This window comes from Melozone crissalis, unplaced genomic scaffold, assembly GCF_028551555.1.
Source record: "Melozone crissalis strain CALT ecotype California unplaced genomic scaffold, PUWL_Pcris_2 ptg000021l_1, whole genome shotgun sequence".
Classification (NCBI taxonomy): Eukaryota; Metazoa; Chordata; class Aves; order Passeriformes; family Passerellidae; genus Melozone; species Melozone crissalis.
The window spans coordinates 1,062,738-1,070,146 of NW_026535799.1; the positions used below are offsets into that span (position 1 = coordinate 1,062,738).

Sequence of the window (7,409 nt, forward strand, 5' to 3'; positions counted from 1 at the left end):
ACTCCATGATTGCAGAAGGCTGATCCATCGCTTTATTCTACTACATTATATCATATCATACTGTACTTATTAAGAAACTCATCCCCTTTCAGACAGTCCAATACAGCTTTGATCTAATTGATCAATCAATCCAAACACCATGCAGTGGCCAGGCAGAGCTGTCAGCAAAGGAAGGGCCCAGCCAGGTGGGGCAGCCAGGGGATGCCAACAGCCTGCAGGGACAGAGGCACAGGGCAGGGACACCATGGGACAGCCTGGGCTGCACAGGGCACATGGATGGGCAGCAGCTGCAAGACAGCCCTGACAGAGCCACCTTGGGCAGCACTTTGGCCATGGCTGCTGGTCCTGGGGCCAGGAGGGGACAAGTGACCCTTGCAGGCCTGGGGCCTCATTGCCTCCTTGTCCCTGCTCAGCAGCCTGGCAGGGGCCACCCCATGCTCCTGCCCCTGGCATTGCACATCCCCACATGCCAGTGTCCATCCCGGGAAGAGCCCTGAGCAAGGAGGGAGGGACAGGATCTGCCTGGCCAGGGGCTGGGGCTCAGGCCTTGGCCCTTTGAATTCCTCAAACACATCCAGGTTTGCTCAGCACCAGAGACACCTTTCCCTTGCTTGTCCCCACCTGTCATCACTGCCTCCAGTGTTCTGCTCTAGCTGGAACCTGGGGACACTTTCTCAGTTGTGTCCCTCACAGAGATCTATTTAAAGTCCAAGAAACTTCAGTGTTTCAATAGAACTGAGTTCTTGAGGGTTTTGTGACATCACTGAGGGGGTTGTGACATCACAGAGCTGGCTGTGACATCACAGAGCAGGATATGAGGCTATAGAGTAGAGTCTGCCATCATAGAGGGTGGCTCTGTGGCATCAGAGAGTGGGTTGTGACATCACCCAGTGGCTGTGTTACATCATAGAGCAGGCTGTGACATCAGAGAACAGATTGTGACATCACAGGGTGACTTTGTGTCATCGGTCTTCTGTGATGTCACAGCACTGCTGTATGACATCACAAGGTGACATAGAGTTGGCTCTGCGACACAGCAGGAGGCTGTGTGACATCACAGATATAGCTGTGTGACATCACGGGGACAGTGTGACATCACAGGGCTGTGTGACATCACAGAGATGGTTATGTGACATCACATGTGCTATGTGACATCACAGGGGGCAGTGTGACATCACAGAGATGGCTGTGTGACATCACATGGTCAGTGTGACATCACAGGGTCAGTGTGACATCACAGGGGCTGTGTGAGGTCCCTGGGGAGGTCACTCTGCCCCAGCCCCCCCCTCAGTTCCCCCCAGAGCAGTCCAACCCTGCTCATGCACAGCGGGGTCCCTGTCTCCCCGGGTCCCCCGGCCCCGCAGCCTCCCCCAGAGGATGTTCCACGAGATCGACCCCAGAGCCTGACACGGGGACAGGGGGCCGGGGCCCTGGGGGTGGGACAGGGACCCCCTGGCAGCATTCCCGTGTCCCCCAGGGCCAGAGCCTGGGCCAGGGCTCCTTCACCCTGCTATCAACAAGGCCTTGAGAGCGCTGAAAAAATCCCCAGCAAGGGAGCAGCAAAAATCACATTTAATATTAAGGGACAGCAGCACAAAGTTCCTTGGCAAGAGTCACTCTGCTCCTGACTGGACACTTCAGGCACACCAGGGAAACAAAGCAACAACAAAACCAAACAGAGTCCAGGTAATCAAACCAGAAATGAACTGAGAACTGTCCCTGTGTGTGTGACACAAAGACAGTGAGGGCAAGGATAAAATGAATACAGCCTAAAACCTTAACAGAGCTCAAACTTAACAGGACTTAACTTGTACCTTAATGTTAACTGATACCTTCAAGTTCACAATTTAGCAAAAGAGCAGAGTGTAACAGCATTTAACTTAACTTAAACCTATGACTTTGCAATTTAACAGAGGAAAAACACTTTACAATATTTAACTTAGCTTATAACTTATATTAAAGGTAACAACTTAGTAACTAAGAACTACTCTTAGCAGCATTTAACTTCACTTACAGCTTGTGATTTAACCTTACCTACAAGCCTGACTGGCTCAGCTATGCAAGGCACTCAAACCCCTCAGAGAGCAGCATTTCTGCCACATTTCTGCAGCACAGGCACTCCTGTGTGCACACAGACACAAAGAGTCAGTGCAAGGCACCTGTGAGAAATTCCCCTGAGGGCAGGCAATGCTCCCTGAGGATCCTTTGGCATCTCCCCAGCAAAGGGCAAAGGATTGAGCCTGGAGGAGTGGGGGGATTGGCCCAGGCTCTGTGGTTGTTCAGGATCCCCGAGTGCAGCAAACGGGAGAGTTCCTGGCTGGGAGAGGCCCCACTCAGAGGGAGTCGCTGGCCCAGGAGAGCTCCAAGGGCTCCTTTTGGAGCGCTGTTTGCAGGGCCCCAAGAGAGGGGCTTCAGTCCCAGCAATGGTTCATCCTGGCTGCACTTGGCATCAACAGCTTTCTTTGGCAGGGTGAGAACAGGGATCTTGTGCCACTGAGGGAACAAAAACAGTTCCCAGGGCTGCTGCTAAAGGAACCAGGAGCTGGTTGGGCATCAGCAGTGCCTGGAGCAGACAGTGTTTGTGATGAGCCGCAGAGGAGTTGAGCCCAGGGGCTGTTGGCCAATGCCGAGGCCCAAGGAGCATTTCTCAGCTGGCAGGGTGGCCTCAGAAGGGGAAGGTGAGATAATTCACCCTCTCAGTGAGCTCCCAGTCGCTCCCAGTATTTCCACATCCGTGCTCCAAGTGCTACTCCCAGCCCTGATCCATGGGGATGGGAATGTCCCGCTCCCTTGCTGGGGCAGGGTCACACCTGAGCCAGGTGTGCAGGGCAGGACCTTGCCCTGACCCCAAGCACTGTCCCAGCTGCAGGATCTGCTTCCCATTGGCCTCTTCCTCCTGCGGCCCCAGCCCAGCTCGATGCTGAACAAAGGGGCTGGGCCGGGGCCATCCCCCAGCAGGGGCTGCTCACCCCCTCTGCCCCCTCCCCAAATTCCCTCTGGGGCAGCAGAGCTGGGGCAGGAGCCCTGTGGGGAGGGACAAGGGGGTGACACCGGCATGGGGGGGTCACACAGGGCCCCGGGGAATCCCCCCTCACTCCCACGGTGCCAGGAACACAAACCCCTCCATGGAGCCCCTGTTCCCCAGCAGCACCTTGTGCGCAGGGTCTGGGGGCAGCTCTGGGGGTCACGACTGCCCTAAAACCCCCTCCCAGCCCCACAGCCACTCCAGCTCCATCAAACCACCCCACAGATCCCTGCTGTCCCCCACACCCCGAACCACTCTGTGCAATAGAAATGGCCCCAAGATCCATCAAAACTCTTTCCCACCTCTGCCAAGACCCACCCAAGTTCTCTCCAAGCCACACAGCCCTTCCAGAACTCCCAAAACTCTCCCACAGACCCCTCCAAAGCCCCCTTAACCCCTTCCCAGCACCACAAATGGAGCCAAGAGCCACCAAAACTCCTTCCAATCCTCTCAGGATCCCCTAAACTCCTTCCCAGCCCCCCGTGGCACTGACCAGGAGATGTTTGTGGACAGGAACATCCACAGCTGGGAGCAGCTCAGGCACTTCAGCAGCGTTTTAGGCACTTCCATCCCTTTGGGCTCTTCCCAGAGGCCTAAAGATGTTAGAGGGAGGACTGCAGAGGGGGATGAGGGATGCCAAGAGTGGGATTTTGGGGACTGGCTGCTCCTCTTGCCTGAGTCCATCTCTAGAATTCACCAGGTGTCTGATGTCCATAAAAACCTCCAGACCACCAGGATTCAGCCACCCTCAAAAAAACCCAAACCACCAAAATTCAGCAAAAAAACACCCACCAAGGAGTTCCCCTCTCTGGTCTCCCTACTTTGCAGTTCAGGGGCTCCCTCCTGTCTGGGCTCCTGCAGCCCCAGTGTGTACTGGTGTCCCCTCTCTCTGGGCTGCTGGGGCAACTCCAGAGGTTCCTTCCCTGGGCTCCCCAGGTGAGTCAGAGGGGCCCAGGGGTGCTGCCTGTGCGGGGTCCCTGTTTCAGCACCCAGGGTACCCAAGGGTGAAAAACGCCAATCACTTGTTTTTAAAATTTTAAAAGTTTAATAATAATAAAATGGTTATAAAAATAGTAATATAATTAGAGCATTAGTAATTTGGACAATTAGGATTTAGGACAATATGAGACAACAAAAACAAAGAGTAACAGACGTCCAGGTACCTTTTTCTGGGCAGCATAAGCCCAAAAAAGGACACACATTAACCGAGGATTAACCCTTAAAAACAAAAACCTGTTGCATATTCACACACCTCCTACATGATGCATAAATTCCATTCAAACACAGGATTGTGTCTGGTCAGTGTCAGCTTCTTCCTCTGAATCCTGATGGCATCTTCAAGCCTGAGGGAGGCAGGAAGCAGTTAGTTTCCTCTGGTAAGAGAGCAATAAATTCTCTTTCTCTGAAAGATTTAGGTGTCCTGTGGCTGCCATCTTGCTGCGAGTACCTCATTCCTTTCTTTAAAAAATACCTCACATACACAGTTTCTATTTTAACATTATGTTATAACCTAAACTATATTTAACACACTTAAAAAATCAATTAAAAAATCAATACAGCATAACATCCTAACATAACACATAATATTCGTTTTAATATTTGCAAAGAGCCAATCATAAAATATGCATTCTTCACACCATGGGTGTCCCTTGTCCATGGTGCCACCATCTCCGGGCTCCTGGGCTCCCCCTTATCGGGGTGTCCGACACCGCAGGCTCCCCCAACTCCGGGGCCCCCTCTCCGCTGTGCCAGCCCCCAGCCTGCCGGGCCCGGGCCATTCCCCCGTGGCTCCAGGCTGATGCTGCAGCGCCTGCCCCGGGCAGCCCGACCCCCCCCAGGGAGGGTCCCCCGCACCCCCGGCCCAGCGCTGGGGCTCTGCCGGCACCAAACACCGGGACCCCCAAAATTCTGCCGGGCCAGAGCCACCGAGGGGCGCCCGGCCCTTGGCCTGCTATGGATACAGATTGCAATATTGGCTTTGTGCAAATGTTAACATGGATTTTAGATGGGTGCTGTTAAAATAACTTTGTTATAAAGATACAGTTTTCATTTCTGTTGTTAATTATAAGCTTAGACATAATAGTGATGTAGTTGATATAAGTGTGCTTGTGTTACAGTGCCTGCTTGGATGGGATAACATCCAATGAACATGGGATGAGGACACCTGGTACAGATGTGCCAGCTATCAGCACTCATCCTCTGAAGGCAGTGTGGGCAGCGGCCAAAACTGAAGATGATAAGAAAGGACCAAAACCACAACCAAGGAATACACATGCCCTAAAAAGGTGGAACTGAGGAGGACCCATGCTAAACAGCTCTTGGAATATTTTCTTTGGGAAAAAAGAAAATATTGGAATATTTTTTCTTTGGGAAAAAAAGTTTACTATGCATAAGTGTCACAGATATCTTTTATGGAAAATCCTTTCCTTAGGATTTTTCCTCCTGAGAAGCTGACAGGCCTCAGGAACAAAATGTAAACATTGCTTATCTGCTGCTGTGGAACACAACAGGTGGATCTGTGATTGGTCTCATGTGGATGTTTCTAATTAATGGCCAATCACTGTCAGCTGGCTCGGACTCTGTCCGAGCCACAAACCTTTGTTATCATTCCTTCTTTTGCTATTCTTAGCTAGCCTTCTGATGAAATCCTTTCTTCTGTTCTTTTAGTATAGTTTTAATATAATATATATCATAAAATAATAAATCAAGCCTTCTGAAACATGGAGTCAGATCCTTGTCTCTTCCCTCATCCTTGGACCCCTGTGAACAGTCACAGTCAGACTAAACAACAAGCTGCAGACTGAGCTCACAGATGCACATTTCACCTCAATCCAAATGGATTTCTCCTCTGGAAAATTCCCCCTCTGCCTCAGAGCCCTCTCCCCAGGCTGGGTCCCAGCCTGGCCTGAGCACTCGATGCCAGCAGTGGGAAAAGCTACACTGCCAGAGGGATCGGGGGCTGGCCGGGCCTCAGAGTAATTCTAGAGCTAAAGCGTGAGAGACATCAGCACCGTTCAGATAATACATGCCAGCGCTCATCCCGGGCCCGGCCACCGCCTCCTCCTCCTCCATGGGAACCCAGGGTCGGTGCCCAGCACCGCAGCTGCAGCCCGTGCCCGGTGTGTCTGTGCCCAAGGGCTCTGGGAGATGTTGAATTTTCATCTCTTTCTCTCACCTGCAGCTCTCCAGGCCGCCTGTCAGGATCCCCTCTGGGCACCAAGGCTTCTCCACGGGTCTCCCTCATTTGGCTGTTCCCTGTTCCTCAGCACTGCTGTGACCAAACCATGGGGAAAAACTTTCATTAAAGATGTGTATTTTTGAATTGGCTTCTGGCAAATATTCAAATGAATATCTTTTGTGTGGTGTGTTATAAAGTTATGCTGCATTAATTTTCTTAAATAGTGTGTTAAATATAGTTTTAGGTTGTAACAAAGCAGCAAAATAGAAACTCTGCTATGTAGAATACTATTTTTTTAAAGAAAGGACTTGCACTGAGATAGGAGTCACAGGACACCTAAACCTTAGAGAGAAAGAGAATTTATTGCCCCATTATCAGGAGAAATGAACTTCTTCCCGCCTTACTCAGCCATCAGGATTCAGCCTGGCCTGAGCACTCGACGCCAGCAGTGGGAAAAGCTGCACTGCCAGAGGGATCGGGGGCTGGCCGGACCTCAGAGTAATTCTAGAGCTAAAGCGTGAGAGACATCAGCGCCGCTCAGATAATACATGCCAGCGCTCATCCCGGGCCCGGCCACCGCCTCCTCCTCCTCCTGCTGCTGGGGCCCTCTCAGCCCGGAGCCGCCGTTTCCAGCGCCCAGGGCCGCTCTCTGTGGCTGCAGCCGGGCCCCGCCACAGCAGCCCTTGGCCCGGCGCTGGAGCCGGTGCCGCTGCTGGCAGCAAAAACCTCCCCCCCCGGGCAGAGCCGCCTCGGCCCGGCTCTTCCCGCGGCCCCGGCTCGGCGCCGCCGCCATCGCCCTCAGCGCCCTCGGCCCTCCACCGCCTCGCCGGGCCCGGCCCGGAGCCCTGGGCCTCAGCGACCTTCGGGGCACCGCGCTCGGGGCAGCGACCGCTCGGGGCACCGCGGATCTGCCCGGCCCTGCACCAGCCCCGCTCGGGCACCGCGGATCTGCCCGGCCCTGCACCAGCCCCGGGCCCGGCCCGCACCACGCACCCGCTGCCGCCGCCGCTCCGCTGCCAGGGACACGCGGCCGGAACGGGCAGGGCCGGGCCGGCAATGGGACCCGCCCGCAGCCGCCTCCGCCTGCCCCGGCACCAATCAGCGCCTTCCACCCACCGCAATGGGCATTTTGAATAACGCGCGGTTTCTGATTGGCTTTTGGCAGATATTCAAACGAATACTTGATGTGTTACGTTAGAAAGTGAT

At 53.7% G+C, this 7,409-nt stretch overlaps 2 non-coding genes across 2 annotated transcripts; both read right to left on the reverse strand.

Moving 5' to 3' along the window:
* Positions 1–5,989: 5,989 nt before the first annotated feature.
* Positions 5,990–6,072, reverse strand: LOC128937722 (small nucleolar RNA SNORD45). Its single transcript, XR_008483073.1, has one exon. It is a non-coding gene; the product is annotated as a small nucleolar RNA SNORD45 (small nucleolar RNA).
* Positions 6,073–6,690: 618 nt separating this feature from the next.
* Positions 6,691–6,773, reverse strand: LOC128937733 (small nucleolar RNA SNORD45). Its single transcript, XR_008483083.1, has one exon. It is a non-coding gene; the product is annotated as a small nucleolar RNA SNORD45 (small nucleolar RNA).
* Between the last annotated feature and the right edge of the window lie 636 nt (positions 6,774–7,409).